Genomic DNA, 17,110 nt, shown 5'->3' with positions numbered 1-17,110 from the left:
ACTTGAACTTTCACAGGAGAGGACCTATACTGCAAGTGTTGCTGTGACCTCGGTCTGGAAGGGACAATGGCTGCTGCGCCTGGGGAAAGGGCCCCTGCCTTCACTGGAGAGGAGTTGGAGAAACTTGTGGATGGGGTCCTCCCCCAGTATGCGCTACTCTACGGTCCTCCAGACCAACAAGTGAGTTTAATTCAATCTGGATTTGGGGCCACTGGCTGGCTTGGGGGCCTGGCGGGGGGCCTGGCGGGGATGGGGGGGCATGTTGGGGCTGGCGGGGGGCCTGGCGGGGATGGGGGGCATGTTGGGCCTGGTGGGGGGCATGGCGGGGGGCCTGGCGGGGATGGGGGGCATGTTGGGGCTGGCGGGGGCATGGCGGGGGGCCTGGCGGGGATGGGGGGCATGTTGGGGCTGGCGGGGGGCCTGGCGGGAATGGGGGGCATGTTGGGGCTGGCGGGGGGCCTGGCGGGGGGCCTGGCGGGGATGGGGGGCATGTTGGGGCTGGCGGGGGGCCTGGCGGGGATGGGGGGCATGTTGGGGCTGGCGGGGGGCATGGCGGGGGGCCTGGCGGGGGGCCTGGCGGGGATGGGGGGCATGTTGGGGCTGGCGGGGGGCCTGGCGGGGATGGGGGGCATGTTGGGGCTGGCGGGGGGCATGGCGGGGGGCCTGGCGGGGATAGGGGGCGTTGGGCCACTGGCAACGAAAATGCAGACAAACTTGAACGTGGTATTTCTCCCTCCCTGTACGTGTCACATAGGTCCGCGCCCATGAGAAGATCGGGATTTGGCGTGCCATCGCCAAGGAAGTCCGGACCCTGGGGGTCCACCATCGACGGGGCACCCACTGCCGCAAGAGGTGGGAGGACATCCGCCGCGGGACCAAGAAGACCGCCGAGTCTCTGCTGGGGATGGCCTCCCAACGTAGGCGGGGTGCCTGCCGTCAACTGACCCCCCTGATGTTCCGGATCCTGGCGGTGGCCTACCCTGATTTGGATGGGCGCGTGAGGGCAGCACAGCAGACACAAGGGGGTGAGTACAAGCATTATCTACTCTGTTGTCGCGCAGTGGAGGTGTCTGGGTGGGGGAGGAGGGCTGTGGGTCCCCCTAGGCCAGGGCGATATCTGTAGGCTGGGCACCCCCGTAAGCCCCTGTGTCCCCAGCCACCACCCTCAGTAGTTTGTCAGTACAGCCATCCCTGGGCCGTGTCATCCATGGGTGCAGTTGTCAACTCTAGGCGTGTAGGGCATGTTCCACGGAATGCGTAGCGGACCCCAAGTGCGCAACTTAGTGCAGGGGGCATCTGTGTCTGTCATGTCCGCTAACTGTACCGGAGATCCATGTACTCAATATCCCTTTATTTCTCTCTCCCCCCCCCTTTTTGTTTGTCTTTCTGTGCTTGTGTGCATCAGCATCATCAGGCGGAGGAGAAGTGGCATCGGGGCAGGAGGGAGCTGCATCTCACATGGCCCAGGAGGGCCATGCCACAGAGTCTGACTGGACCAGTGAGACGGAGGGCGAGGGGAGCTCCACAACGGGGACGACTGGACCCTGCAGCGACACGGACACGTCCTCGGAAGGGAGCTCCCTTGCGGGGGTGGCACCATCCGTGCCCCCCGCCATTACAGGTACAGCCGCCACCCAGCGCACCATCTCCGCCCTCCCAGCAGCCCCTCAGCGTTCGCCCCGTGCCCGCTCTGCCAGGAAGCCGGGCATCTCCTTCGCCCCAGGCACCTCAGGCCCTGCCCCTGTTACCCCCGCTGCCCTCAGTGAGGAGGTCATTGACCTCCTCCGAACGCTCATTGTTGGGCAGACTACCCTTTTGAATGCCATCCAGGGGGTGGAGAGAGAGGTTCATCGCAGCAATGCGTACCTGGAGGGCATTCATTCGGGTCAGGCTGCCCATCAGCGATCGTTCCAGGCTCTGGCCTCAGCACTGACGGCAGCCATTGTCCCTGTCTCCTGCCTCCCTCTACTTACTCCCTCCTCCCAGTCTCCTGTTCCTCTGCCTGTCCCACCCACACCATCAGACCAGCCTGCACACACCTCAACACCCAAGAGAAGCTCATCCAAACATAAGCACCACAGATCACGCAGACATTCACACACGCAACATTCCGATGCAGACATGCCAACAGTCACTACCACCTCTGTGACCCCCACCTCCTCGTCTCCCTCCTCCCTCCCTGTGACGTCTACACTCACACCTCCATTCACCTCACCATCAGCCAGTGTTTCCATCACCAGCACACCCTCCACTCCAGTCCGCACACATGCAGTCACCACCCCCACTGCCATTTACACGTCCCCTGTGTCCTCTCCCACTGTGTCTGTCACCCCCTCTTCCACACCACACAAACGCAGCCACCCACCCACCCAACAGCCATCCACCTCACGACAGCCTATCCCTCCTGCACCTGCACCCAAAGACAGCAAACGTGACTCACCTACAACCACATCCTCTCCCTCCACTCCCATTCCCACTGTACCTACCACTCTCCATTGTCCCAAGAAACTCTTCCTCGCCACTGCTAACTTCTTTCCTGACCCTGAGCCCCCCCCTCCTTCTCGTCGGGGTAAGAAGAGCACCTCAGCCACCACCAGCCCTGCAGCCCCCTTGACAAGGGTGCAGGGGTATTGGAGCCCACCAGCCCGCATGTCTGGATCTTCGCCCAGCAGCAAGGGGACAGCCAGCCCACCCCCTGGGAAGAGGAGCAGAAGGCGGAAGGGGCGCCGCAGGAGCCCGGCTTCTACATCCCCCCCGGACACCACCCAGACACAGTCACCAGCCACAGCTCCAAAGGGAGGAAAGGGCCACAGACTCCCGAATAAGGAGGGCAAGGGCAGCAAGTCGGAGAGGTCAGGCTGCAGGCCTGCTGCCCAGGAGGAGCCCACCACCCCCATAGCCGCTGCCCAGGGAGGACCCAGCCCAGCTGGCCAGGAGGGCCCCACCACCCACAGCCCAGGTGGGCATTGAAGGAGCACCATCCCCGCTGCCCAGGAGGGCACCACCAGGCAATGAGCAGTTGGCCATAGACCAGCCGCCGTCTCAAGCACCGCTGAACTGGGCCCCGCCGTCTCCAGCACCGCTCCGCTGGGGACCGCCGTCTCAAGAACCGCTGAACTGGGCCCCGCTGTCTCAAGAACTGCTGAACTGGGCCCCGCCGTCTCCAGCACCGCTGAACTGGGCCCCGCCGTCTCAAGCACCGCTGAACTGGGCCCCGCCGTCTCAAGCACCGCTCCGCTGGGGACCGCCGTCTCAAGAACCGCTGAACTGGGCCCCGCCGTCTCAAGAACCGCTGAACTGGGCCCGCCGTCTCCAGCACCGCTCCGCTGGGGACCGCCGTCTCAAGAACCGCTGAACTGGGCCCCGCCGTCTCAAGAACCGCTGAACTGGGCCCCGCCGTCTCCAGCACCGCTCCGCTGGGGACCGCCGTCTCAAGAACCGCTGAACTGGGCCCCGCCGTCTCAAGAACCGCTGAACTGGGCCCCGCCATCTCCAGCACCGCTGAACTGGGCCCCGCCGTCTCAAGCACCGCTGAACTGGGCCCCGCCGTCTCAAGCACCGCTCCGCTGGGGACCGCCGTCTCAAGAACCGCTGAACTGGGCCCCGCCGTCTCCAGCACCGCTCCGCTGGGGACCGCCGTCTCAAGAACCACTGAACTGGGCCCCGCCGTCTCAAGAACCGCTGAACTGGGCCCCGCCGTCTCCAGCACCGCTGAACTGGGCCCCGCCGTCTCAAGCACCGCTGAACTGGGCCCCGCCGTCTCAAGCACCGCTCCGCTGGGGACCGCCGTCTCAAGAACCGCTGAACTGGGCCCCGCCGTCTCAAGAACCGCTGAACTGGGCCCCGCCGTCTCCAGCACCGCTGAACTGGGCCCCGCCGTCTCAAGCACCGCTGAACTGGGCCCCGCCGTCTCAAGCACCGCTGAACTGGGCCCCGCCGTCTCAAGCACCGCTGAACTGGGCCCCGCCGTCTCCAGCACCGCTCCGCTGGGGACCGCCGTCTCAAGAACCGCTGAACTGGGCCCCGCCGTCTCAAGCACCGCTGAACTGGGCCCCGCCGTCTCAAGCACCGCTGAACTGGGCCCCGCCGTCTCAAGCACCGCTGAACTGGGCCCCGCCGTCTCAAGCACCGCTGAACTGGGCCCCGCCGTCTCAAGAACCGCTGAACCGGGCCCCGCCGTCTCCAGCACCGCTGAACTGGGCCCCGCCGTCTCAAGCACCGCTGAACCGGGCCCCGCCGTCTCAAGCACCGCTGAACTGGGCCCCGCCGTCTCAAGCACCGCTGAACTGGGCCCCGCCGTCTCAAGCACCGCTGAACTGGGCCCCGCCGTCTCAAGCACCGCTGAACTGGGCCCCGCCGTCTCAAGCACCGCTGAACTGGGCCCCGCCGTCTCAAGAACCGCTGAACTGGGCCCCGCCGTCTCAAGCACCGCTGAACTGGGCCCCGCCGTCTCAAGCACCGCTCCGCTGGGGACCGCCGTCTCAAGAACCGCTGAACTGGGCCCCGCCGTCTCCAGCACCGCTCCGCTGGGGACCGCCGTCTCAAGAACCGCTGAACTGGGCCCGCCGTCTCAAGAACCGCTGAACTGGGCCCCGCCGTCTCCAGCACCGCTGAACTGGGCCCCGCCGTCTCAAGCACCGCTGAACTGGGCCCCGCCGTCTCAAGCACCGCTCCGCTGGGGACCGCCGTCTCAAGAACCGCTGAACTGGGCCCCGCCGTCTCAAGAACCGCTGAACTGGGCCCCGCCGTCTCCAGCACCGCTGAACTGGGCCCCGCCGTCTCAAGCACCGCTGAACTGGGCCCCGCCGTCTCAAGCACCGCTGAACTGGGCCCCGCCGTCTCAAGCACCGCTGAACTGGGCCCTTCAAGGCAAGACCCGCTGAACTGGGCCCTTCAAGGCAAGAAGCGCTGAACTGGGCCCTTCAAGGCAAGAAGCGCTGAACTGGGCCCTTCCAGGCAAGAACCGCTGGCCCTTTGGCAGACGTGGCAGGGCAGGATCTGTCTCGGGCAGGGCTGCAGGATGTCCTCTGGCCAACATGCCTCCTCCAGTGGCAGTGGAGTCTGTTATGGACTGTTTGGACTGTGGCTTTGCTCTCCCCAGGATGGCCCAGTGGGCAGGCCACCCACTGTATGGACTGTATGGACTGTGGCTTTGCACTCCCCAGGATGGCCCAGTGGGCAGGCCACCCACTGTATGGACTGTATGGACTGTGGCTTTGCACTCCCCAGGATGGCCCAGTGGGCAGGCCACCCACTGTATGGACTGTATGGACTGTGGCTTTGCACTCCCCAGGATGGCCGAGTGGGCAGGCCACCCACTGTATGGACTGTATGGACTGTGGCTTTGCACTCCCCAGGATGGCCCAGTGGGCAGGCCACCCACTGTATGGACTGTATGGACTGTGGCTTTGCACTCCCCAGGATGGCCCAGTGGGCAGGCCACCCACTGTATAGACTGTATGGACTGTGGCTTTGCTCTCCCCAGGATGGGCCAGTGGTCATGGAGTCCCCTCGTGGATCTGGCGTCGTGTACTCAAGTGGCTGAGGTGCCCCCCCTTCCCTTCCCCCTGAGGTGCCTGTCCTATTTTCTTTCTGATGCCCCTGCAGTGTTCTCTCCGTGGAGTTCTTGTCGTGGGACTGGGCCTTGCCCCTTTGCACAGGACCCCTGTGGTCCACGGACAGTGGTTGGACTACATTTAGTAGCTGTATATATTTTGTACATAGTTTATTTATTTATTGGGATTACTGGTGTCCATATTTCAATATATCTGCCCGTTTATGATCTCTTCTTTTGGTCTTTGCATTATTTCGGAGGGGGGGGTTTGTGGGTTGTGACAGTGATCTGTGGGAATGCATTGATGTGTGTGTTGTAGTGGGTATGGGTGGGTGGGTGTGTGCCGGTAATCTTTTCCCTCCCCTGTGTCGTAGGTGCAGTACTCACCGATGTCTTCCGCGCCGCCGGGCGTGCTCCTGGTACAGGAGCAGGTATAGGAGTGCGGGGATGACCTGCAACTCGGGTTCCATACTGCCGGAATCTCGCGTGGAGTGCGTAGAGGTGAGCGTTTTCCCGTTCGTAGTCTGTTTCCGCCGTGTTTTTATCGGCGGTGCTCCCGCCCCGGAAAAGGTGGCGGATTGGTGGGTCGTGATAGGGTGGGCGGTACATTGTCTGCCGCCTGGCTGTTGGCGGGGACCGCCGCGCTGTTTGTTTGTTCTGCCGTGGCGGGCGGAGTGTTAATGCGGCGGGCTGAGTTGGCGGTTCCCGCCAGGGTCAGAATTGCATATTTTGGACCGCCGGCCTGTTGGCGGCTTGGCCGCCGCATTATCACCGACCGCCAGGGTCAGAATGAGGGCCTATGTGTGATTGACTGATCATAGATGGTTGTCAGTTATTCTGCTCTACCACTAGGATGATGTGCTCACTCAGTCTAACAATTTAACAGCATACAATGTTGTCCATTAAATGATATGCACAAATTACCTAAGCAATATTTTCCACCTATGTCTTGCAGGTGTACCTGCACCCTACACCGTAGGAGAGGTTGCACAATTTGAAGACCCAATGCATCCAGTGAGTGTCATCTTGAGCGTCATGGGTGCTAAACCAGAGTTTAGTGTTAGTCAGCCTGAAGTGTGGAATGCTATAAAAGATGGTTTTGCCTGATCAATGATCTGATATCATTGGAGAATGGATGGTGACATCATGTATGTTGGAATGTTGTGCAATGAGAATGGCTTGCATTTAGTTCAAGGGGCAATGTGTGCTGACATGGAATTGTGTGAAATGAGAATTTTTATGGCTGGCCATTTAGTCATTGGTGTCTACCAAGATAGGTCTCAGGGCAGTGGTTTATGTACATAGCATGCCTGCTTACAACCACTTTGTCAGCACAGTGTGCCACACATAGCTTACACTCATGGTACAGATATGGATGATATCTGCAGAGGTCTCTAGGGGGCTTATGTAGGAAACACAAACACCACAGGTACCTCAGGACCCTTCAGATATAATGAGTCTGTAGTACTGCAAGGAGCCATATTTTCCTGCACAACAATCAGTAGTGTACAATTTAGTAGACAACTAATCTCCTGATGCTCTTGTGAAAAGTCTATGATTCTTCCCCCGCCAGATCTCAAGCAGTTTTCACAACATGGTCCTGCCATCATGATATTTGTAAGTGATGTAGGTCACATCACATATGTATATGGTGTGAATGCTGTGTGCGTACCTGGTACTTTGGTGATCTCTGACATGCATGTGCAAATGATGTGTAATGTTTCTGGATATTGTTGCAGCACCCACTGCAGTGCCAAACTCACCGTGGACCAAAGGGCACTCATACAGCCACTATGTGTGTGCCGTTTACATGTAGAACTACATAGCAAAGTGTAGGGGGCTTCAGTTCTGTAATGTCTGGACAACTCTGATATGTAGCTCAGGCTTAAAGCCAAACTTTCTGGGAAGTTTCAATCAGTTGTACTTGTGGGCACATCATGGGCATTGGTGTACCCACTTGTTACATATGCTCAGGCCAGGTCTTACAACAGGACACATTAATGTTGATTTACCAAAACTTACAATAGCAGGTGGGAAGTTACCTGACCCCCTGTCATATGGCCCACACCTTGCCTCCATGATGACTGGGCAAGCCTTTATGTTTCACCAGATGTCTTGAGGTGATGGATTGCATGCACAGCCCCTCTTATACACATGGACACAGGAAATCCAGACTTGTTGGGGCACGTGATCCTCACAAGTTAGAAGACACAAATGTTGGTTATGGACAATTTTGTCCCTTCAGTTCTGGGCCATGTTGTTTCTAGATAGATTTCTATCATCCCAGTGACATGTACATGATACTGACGAAGGTTGGTGGGAAATAGCCATAGATGAAGAGTAAGTCATTTTGAGGAATGAGTGTTGGACTGTATCTGTTATCTGCAGTTGCAGTATCAATTAGATGTCTGCACAAACTCCACCCAATGCTGAAACTGATGCTTGCCTCTTCTCATATTTCAGCTGCCAACATGACAGAAGTACAGAGGTGAGAATTCCATAAGAGGGCCAAGCGATACTGCCACATAATGGAGGTTGATGACACATACCTCCGAAAGGCCAGGAGGTTCTGAAGAGAAAAGGCATCAGGGAAATGGCGTGCCTTTCCCCAAGGAAGACGTCCCGTACAGTCACAAAAAGACATTGGAGAACAGTCATCAGGGGTGCAGGGGCCCACTGCTGGACAAAGGACCTCAACGTGAACTGCATTAGCGATCACAGCCACCAGTGCAGCTACCTGCAGCAGTAGTCCCAAGCCAGTTTGAGCAGGACACGAGAAGGGAGAGTGGGCACATTTTGGCCAAACTGACAAAATTGGAGGAGGATGCAGCAGAGGACTGCAAGTTGTTGTGATGCATAAAGAAAAAGTTAAAGAAAAGCAGGATGTGAACTAATATGGTATCGTACAACCTCCCAGTTCATGGGTTTTCAGATGTGGACTCTTAGGTTAGTGTAGGGTAGGCATAGGTTAGGTTAAGTATAGTTGGGGTGGGTTTTTTCTGCTTTATTTCATTGCTGGGGGTTGGGTAGGGGTCGTGTTGGGGTATTTGTCATATTTGTCATATTTTATCAGGTTGAGCTATTTTTAGGACCTACTGGCCCCTTCTGGCAGTTGACAAAGGACAGGTGTTCTATTCAGCAAGAAAGTGAAGGGGCAATAAAGATTCCTTTAAGTCTTTTGATCTTGTCACATTGTCTCTGTCAGTTATTCTTAAAAATAATTTGCTTTCTGACAGCAGAGTTCCAGGATTGTGTAAGGTGAACTCTCTGATCTGCTGTACAAAGAGTTATTTACATGTTATGTGTGCAAAACATTTCAAAATATATTTCAGTAGTTTTGAAGGTAATTTTTTATACTTATATATATTTGTTTAGGCCATAGGTTAGGTTAGAACATGTGTAGTCATAGTTTATGTTGTCCTACTTGTGTCTTGTCTCTTAAGGGCGGTGGGGGGTGATGTGTAGAGTGTGGTTGTACATGTGTAAGACAAGTTTAGAATGGGTTAGACAGGTTTTATTTTAAATTAAGTATAGTTAGTACAGGTTAGTTTAGAATATGGTAGGTTTTAGGTTTTCATTTGCTTAATGGTTTTAAAATAAATCCAGTTGATCTCAGCCTAATTAGTTTTGTAATTGATTGTGTCTGGGGCTTATCATGAGTGCACTGGCCAAGTTGGGGGAATGGCCTGGGGTATGCTTACTGTAATGATTTCCCAGGTTTCCCATATGCATCCCCATGATCAAGGAGCTGTCAGAATGGCTTCCTCATTCTGTCTACTAGTGCATACATTTGCCATCCTGTGTTCCAGCCATTCACAATGTGTATGTAATCTTTATTTTGGGCAGGTAAATATGGTACGTCACCTGTCATTGGTGGGGCCCTGCTAATTCATTGTTGGCAAGTTTCGCACATCTGACAACTCCCAAATTTGGAACTGTATTCTACAACACTGGCAGGTGGTCATCACTGAGAAGATCAGCTTTTCCTGTTCCACACAAATAAGTTGTAGTGGGACTCCCATCTGGGTAAATTATAATTGATTCGGTAATGAGCCATACATGCTGTATGTCTACTTCAAAGGATATGGGTTCCAAAGCATTTAGTATACACAGTAAGTTGGTTGTAGCCCACAACACCATCATTCAGCTTTCTCTTGTTTGGGTCCTAGTGTGTGGCTTAGTGTCTGACAGTCTTGCACTCATCTATTGCTATTCTGTACACATTGACATGGATTGACACAATGCTAACTTTTAGCTGAATAAATGGATCACTGGAAACATAGGTGGTCATTACAACCCTGGCAGTCGGTGTTAAAGCGGTAGTAAAACCGCCAACAGGCCGGCGGTAAAACATTTGGAATTATGACCGTGGTGGAAACCACCAACAAAGACAGCCACTTTAACAATCCGACCGCCACGGCGGTACAGACAAACAGCGCGGCGGTCACCGCCAACAGACAGGTGGAGGACAATGTACCGCCCACAGTATCACAACAGGCCAATCCGCCACCTTTTCCGGGGCGGATTCACCACGGATAAAAATACGGTGGAAACTGCCATTTCAAAGGGAAAACGCTCACCTCTACACACCCCATGAGGAACGACGACACCATGGAGCCGGAACTCCATATTCTCCCTGCGATAGTCTTCCTGCTCCTATACGAGGATCAACAACGCCGGCGGCGAAGACCACGGTGAGTACTGCACCTACGACATAGGGGAGGGGGAGGGAAAAACACAGGGACACACACAACCAACATCACAACCCCCACCCCAACCCTCACTCACTGCAACACACACACCAATGCATATCCAAACATTACAGTAACAACCCCCAAACCCCCCGGAAGAATGCAAAGACAAAAGGAAATGATTTGAACCATTGTAATATATCAAAATAAAGTAACCAAATATATACATATATATATATATACACATTAAACAAAATATACACCACGATTAGTAGTGCAGGTAATGCATCATTCATTGTCCGTGGACCACTGGGCCCAAAATGCATGGGCGAGGCCCACACTAGATACCTGATCAAAACAGAGAGAACACTGCAGGGGCATCAGATAGAAATACAACAGGCACCTCAGGGGGAAGGGAAGGAGGGGCACCTCAGCCGTATGAGTGCACCACTCCAGATCCACGAGGGGGCTCCATGCCCATTGATGTATCCTGGGGAGTGCAAAGCCACAGTTTCTCAAGTCCCTACAGTGGGTGGTTTGCCCACTGTACCATCCTGGGGAGTGCAAAGCCACAGTTTCTCAAGTCTCTACAGTGGGTGGTTTGCCCACTGTACCATCCTGGGGAGTGCAAAGCCACAGTTTCTCAAGTCTCTAACGTGGGTGGTTTGCCCACTGTACCATGCTGGGGAGTGCAAAGCCACAGTCTCTCAAGTCTCTACAGTGGGTGGGTAGCCCACTGCTGCATCCTGGGGAGTGCAAATCCACAGTCTCTCAAGTCTCTACAGTGGGTGGTTTGCCCACTGCTGCATCCTGGGGAGTGCAAAGCCACAGTCTCTCAAGTCTCTACAGTGGGTGGTTTGCCCACTGTACCATCCTGGGGAGTGCAAAGCCACAGTCTCGCAAGTCTCTACAGTGGGTGGGTTGCCCACTGTACCATCCTGGGGAGTGCAAAGCCACAGTCTCCCAAGTGGATAACAGTCTCCACTGGTTCTGGAGGGGGACTGGTGCCCCGAGTGCTTCATCCTGTGCAGGACAGACGGAGTGGATGCAGGTCTCTGGATGCATGTCTCCACTGGATCTGGAGGGGGATTGGTGCCCAGAGTGCTTCATCCTGTGCAGGACAGACGGAGTGGATGCATGTCTCCACTGGTTCTGGAGGGGGACTGGTGCCCAGAGTGCTTCATCCTGTGCAGGACAGACGGAGTGGATGCATGTCTCCACTGGTTCTGGATGGGGACTGGTGCCCAGAGTGCTTCATCCTGTGCAGGACAGACGGAGTGGATGCAGGTCTCCACTGGTTCTGGAGGGGGGACTGGTGCCCAGAGTGCTTCATCCTGTGCAGGACAGACGGAGTGGATGCATGTCTCCACTGGTTCTGGAGGGGGATTGGTGCCCAGAGAGCAGCACTTACCCCGTGACGGTCCCAGTTGCGTCACTGCCCCTGCCGCTAATGGGCTAGCGGTGCTCGCCTGGGCGGTCTTTGCCCTGTTCAGCGGTGCTTGAGTTGGCAGTTTCTGACCTGTTCAGCGGTGCTTGCCCTGTTCAGCAGTGCATTCCATGGCGGTCTTTGCCCTGTTCAGCGGTGCTTGAGTTGGCAGTTTCTGACTTGTTCAGCAGTGCTTACCCTGTTCAGAGGTGCATTCCATGGCGGTCTTTGCCCTGTTCAGCGGTGCTTGAGTTGGCAGTTTCTGACCTGTTCAGCGGTGCTTGCCCTGTTCAGCGGTGCTCGCCATGGTGGTCTTTGCCTTGTTCAGCGGTCCCTGGCCTGTTCAGCGGTGCTTGCCATGGCGGCCTTTGCCTTGTTCAGCGGTCCCTGGCCTGTTCAGCGGTGCTTGCCAAGGCGGTCCTTCATTGCCCAGCAGGCCTGTGGCTGGCGGTCCTTCATGGGTCAGCTGGGCTGTGGCTTGCGGGGCCCTCCTGGCCAGTGACGATTGGGCTGGCCTCCTGGGCAGTGATTCTGGCGGTGGCCTCCTGGCCAGTGACGATTGGGCTGGCCTCCTGGGCAGTGACTCTGGCGGTGGCCTCCTGGCCAGTGACGATTGAGCTGGCCTCCTGGCCAGTGATGATTGGGCTGGCGGTGGCCTCCTGGGCAGCGGGGATGATGGCGGTCTTCTCCGCCGTGCTGCTCCTCCCAGACTTTGGAGATTTCTTCTGCCCCTTCCCCACCTTGGGAGGAGTCACAGCTGAGTCGACACTACCCCCGGGACCCTTGTGAGCGGCTTTGCTGGCTGGAGTCTTCCCCCTCTCCCGCCAGGCACTGTCCAACTTCTGGTGCTTCACAGGGGGGGGGACTGGCTGTGCTGTGGCTCCGTGCCACACTGGCTGGCCTGGTGGCCGGTGCACTCCATATACCTGTAACAGGCACCACTGGTCCCGGCGATTTTTTGGCTGAGGTGCTAGTACGGGACCTATGAGTTGGCGGGGGTGGGAAAGAGGTCAAGGTTGGCCAGGAAAAGTTTCTTAGGAACACTGGGACTGGAGGGGGTTTGGGAGTGGAGGAAGAGGTCGTGGTTGTCGGAGGTGTACGTTTGGTGACTTTGGGTGAAGGTGCATGCGCTGGAGGCTGTTGTGAGGTGGATGGCTGTTGGGTGGGTGTGTGCCTGCTTTTGTGTATCTTCGGAGGGGGCGTCACAGACACACTGGGAGAGGACACAAGGGACGTGTAAATGGGAGTGGGGGTGGTGACTGCACGTGAGCAGGGTGTGGTGGTGGGTGTGCTGGTGCGGGACGTAGTGGCTGTAGAGGTAGTGCATGCAGGTGAGAGTGTAGACGAGACTGGGAGGAAGGAGGGAGACGACGAGGAGAGGGACACAGTGGAGGCAGTGGATGTTGGTGTGTCTGTATGTGTGTGATGCTTGCGTGAGTGCCTGTGGGATTTGTGGTGCTTATGTTTGCCTGAGCTTCCCTTGTGTGGTGAGGTGTGTGCAGGCTGGTCTGATGGTGTGCTTGGGATAGGCTGGGGTACAGGGGATTGGGTCTGGGTGGAGGAAGTTGGAGGGGGGAGGCTAGACACAGGGACAATGGCTGCCATCAGTGCTGAGGCCGGAGTTTGCAGGGTTCGATGAAGGGCAGCCTGACCAGAATGAATGCCCTCCAGGAATGCATTTGTGTGTTGCAATTCCCTTTCTACACCCTGAATGGCATTCAAAATGGTAGACTGCCCAACAGTGAGGGACCTGAGGAGGTCAATGGCCTCCTCACTGAGGGCAGCAGAGGTGACAGGGGCAGGGGCTGAGGTGCCTGGTGCGAAGGTGATGCCCACCCTCCTGGGTGAGCGGGCACGGGGCGAAGGCTGAGGGGCTGCTGGGAGGGCAGTGCTGGTAGGGGGGGTGGCGGCTGTACCTGTAGAAGTGGGGGGCACAGATTTTGCCACCACCACAAGGGAGCTCCCATCGGAGGTCGAGTCCGTGTCGCTGGTTGCTGATCCTGTCCCCGCCGTGAAGCTCCTCTCGCCCTCCGTCCCACTAGTGTATTCCGAGTCCGTTTTGTGGCCCTCCATGGCCATGTGGGATGCAGCTCCCTCGTGCTCTGGTGCCACTGTGCCTCCGCCTGATGATGCTGATACACACGAGAACAGGGAGACCACAAAAAGGGGGGGGACGACAGAAGAAAGACAGGTTGAGTGCATGGCTTACCGCTACCGTTGGCGGACAATACAGACACAGCAGCCCTCTGCATTACGTCGCGCTGTTGGGCTCTACAGATGCAATTCCTGGGATATGTCCTACATGGCTATGGTCGACATCTGCACACATAGATGACACAGGGGCATGTATACCTGTACTTGGCACTCTACAGAGGTGGGGTGGGGTGCCACATGGCCTGCATTACGGAGGGGCCTAGCCTACGGAACTCGCCCTGGCCTAGGGAAACCCACAGCCCTCCTCCACCACCCAGACACCTTCACTGCGCGCAAAGTCTGCTGAATGATGTTGTACTCACCCCCTTGTGTCTGCTGTGATGCCCTCAAGCGCCCATCCAACTCAGGGTAGGCCACCGCCAGGATCCGGAACATCAGGGGGGTCATGGTTCGACGGGCACCCCTCCCACTTTGGGAGACCATCCCCAGTTGAGCCTCCGCCGTCTTCTTGCTCCAGCGGCGAATGTCCTCCCATCTTTTCCAGCAGTGGGTTCTCCGTCTGTGGTGGACCCCCAGGGTCCGGACGTCCTTGGCGATGGCACGCCAAATATCCTTCTTCTGGTGGGCGCTGACCTACATGACATGTACAGGGGAAGAAGAGAAGTCATTACCAACTGCACCGTCGAAGTGAGTGGCCCACATCCCTACCCTTGCCATGTGGCACATGCATTCACAGTCCTTCATGCACGCAGAACTGTGCCCCCTTCATTCTTACAACCAGCTCTCTCCACACATGCATAGCCCATACAACGTGCTCCCTGTGTACTTACCTGTTGGTCTGGAGGAACGTAGAGTAGCGTGTACTGGGGGAGGACCCCGTTCACGAGCTTCTCCAACTCCTCTGCAGTGAAGGCAGGGGCCCTTTCCGCAGACGCACAAGCCATTGTCTCTTCCAGACCGAGGTCACAGCAGCACTTGCAGTGTAGGTCCTCTCCTGTCGAAGATCAGGTATCGAGTGATTGAACAGATAGAAAATGGCAGTCACGTCCGCGGCGGTGCGTACCATCACCGCCGGCATACATCGTCATTGGCTCCTGGGACCCATAGGGTCCAATGTTAACCAATGCAGCATTGCGCCGCGGTCTTCGACCGCCTACCGTGACGGTGTACAATGCCAGCGCAGTTACCTCACATCCCTTTGTCCCACTTTAGAGGTCAGGCAGCCGCCATTTCAGGGGCCCACATGGCCTCATTACCAACTGCGTCACACAGACCTAGGCCTTGTCGCACAACACAAATACATGCCAGATTTTGTGTATGAATGGTGTTCTGTGTAGACTGTGGGTACATACCTCTGAGTTGTTTGACTCTGTGGTCGCTGTTGTCACTCCTAGGCACCGTCCGCTGGGACATGTGAGGAGATGGCGGAATCCTCCGGTGTACCGACCGCTGGTGGACCTGTCGACAATGGAGGAAAGACATTTGATCATCACCTACAGGTTTGACCATGCCACAATCCAGGAACTGTGTGCCCTGCGGAGCCAGACCTGATGTCAGCAATCCGCCATCCCACAGGGATCCCCCCTCAAGTGCAGGTGCTATCAGTGCTTCATTTACTTGCAAGTTGGTCATTTCAAATAACAGTGGCCATGGCATCAGGGATGTCCCAGCCTATGTTTTCCAACGTGTTGTCCAGAGTGTTGTCTGCCCTGCTGAAACACATGCAGAGCTACATCGTTTTCCCTCAGGTGGAGGATTTGCCTACAGTTAAAGGTGACTTCTATGCCCTTGGACATATCCCCAACATCATAGGTGCCATTGATGGGACCCATGTAGCTCTGGTCCCCCCCCCACAGGAGTGAACAGGTGTACAGGAACTGGAAGAGTTATCATTCGATGAATGTACAGATGGTATGTTTGGCAGACCAGTACATCTCCCAGGTAAATGCTATGTTCCCTGGCTCTGTGCATGACGTCTACATCCTGCGGAATAGCAGCATCCCTTATGTGATGGGTCAACTCCAGAGGCACCGGGTGTGGCTATTAGGGGACTCTGGTTACCCCAACCTGTCATGGCTACTGACCCCAGTGAGGAATCCCAGGACCAGGGCAGAGGAACGCTACAATGAGGCCCATGGGCGGACTAGGAGGGTGATTGAATGCACCTTTGGCCTCCTGAAGGCCAGGTTCAGGTGCCTCCATACGACAGGTGGTTCCCTATTCTACTCACCAAGGAAGGTGTGCCAGATCATCGTGGCCTGCTGTATGCTTCACAACTTGGCTTTGCGACGACAGGTGCCTTTTCTGCAGGAGGATGGTCCAGATGAAGGTGTTGTAGCAGCTGTGGAGCCTGTGGACAGTGATGAGGAGGAAGCAGAGGAAGAAGACATTGACAACAGGGACTCAGTTATCCAGCAATATTTCCAGTGACACACAGGTGAGAACACATTCCTGCCTACTACAAGTACTTTCACACTTCTACCTCTATCCTGTCTGTCGATTTCACCCAGAATATGGTAACTGAGTTGTACATTTCCCTTACGGTTTCACAGGTGTGGTTTACAACGTGTGTCATCTGCTTAGATTCCTCATGGACTTGAGATGTGTGACATAGGTATGTTGACATTACATTTGAAAACGCATTTTGTCACTGTCATTGCTAATACACATTTTCGAAATCACAGACTGACTCCAGATTGTTTTGTGGCTCAAGGGTGTTTATTGAAGTGCTCAATATTGGAGGGGGGGTTGTAAAATGGTGAGGGGTTATGGTGGAGGAATGTCCACGGCAGAATCCAGTCTATTAGTCTCACAGGTGCATTGCCCATATGGGCATAGGAAGTGGAGCTTCGGCAGTTCCAATATGGACAGGGTTACAAAGTGGGACAGTAGGATGACAATCAGGGTGGTCTCATTTCTTGGCGGGGGTCTTGGCATCGTGCTCTGTCTTGTTCCTGGATCTCAGGGACCGTTTGCGGGGTGGTTCTCCGTCTGCAGGGGGTGGGGTGCTGGTGTGGTGGTCCTGTGGCGGGGCTTCCTGTCTACTAGTGCCGGCGGAGGTGGTGGGCAGTTCATCGTCCATGCTAGTGTCAGGGGCCCCTTGCAGTGCCACATTGTCCCTCCTGGTGTTAAGTATCTCCTTCAGCACCCCTACGATGGTGCCCAGGGCGGAGCTGATGGTTCTGAGTTCCTCCCTGAACCCCAAATACTGTTCCTCCTGCAGCCGCTGGGTCTCCTGAAACTTGGCCAGTACCGTTGCCATCGTCTCCTGGGAGTGGTGGTAGG

This window comes from Pleurodeles waltl, chromosome 7, assembly GCF_031143425.1.
Source record: "Pleurodeles waltl isolate 20211129_DDA chromosome 7, aPleWal1.hap1.20221129, whole genome shotgun sequence".
Lineage (NCBI taxonomy): Eukaryota > Metazoa > Chordata > Amphibia > Caudata > Salamandridae > Pleurodeles > Pleurodeles waltl.
This window is presented reverse-complemented; position numbering follows the sequence as displayed.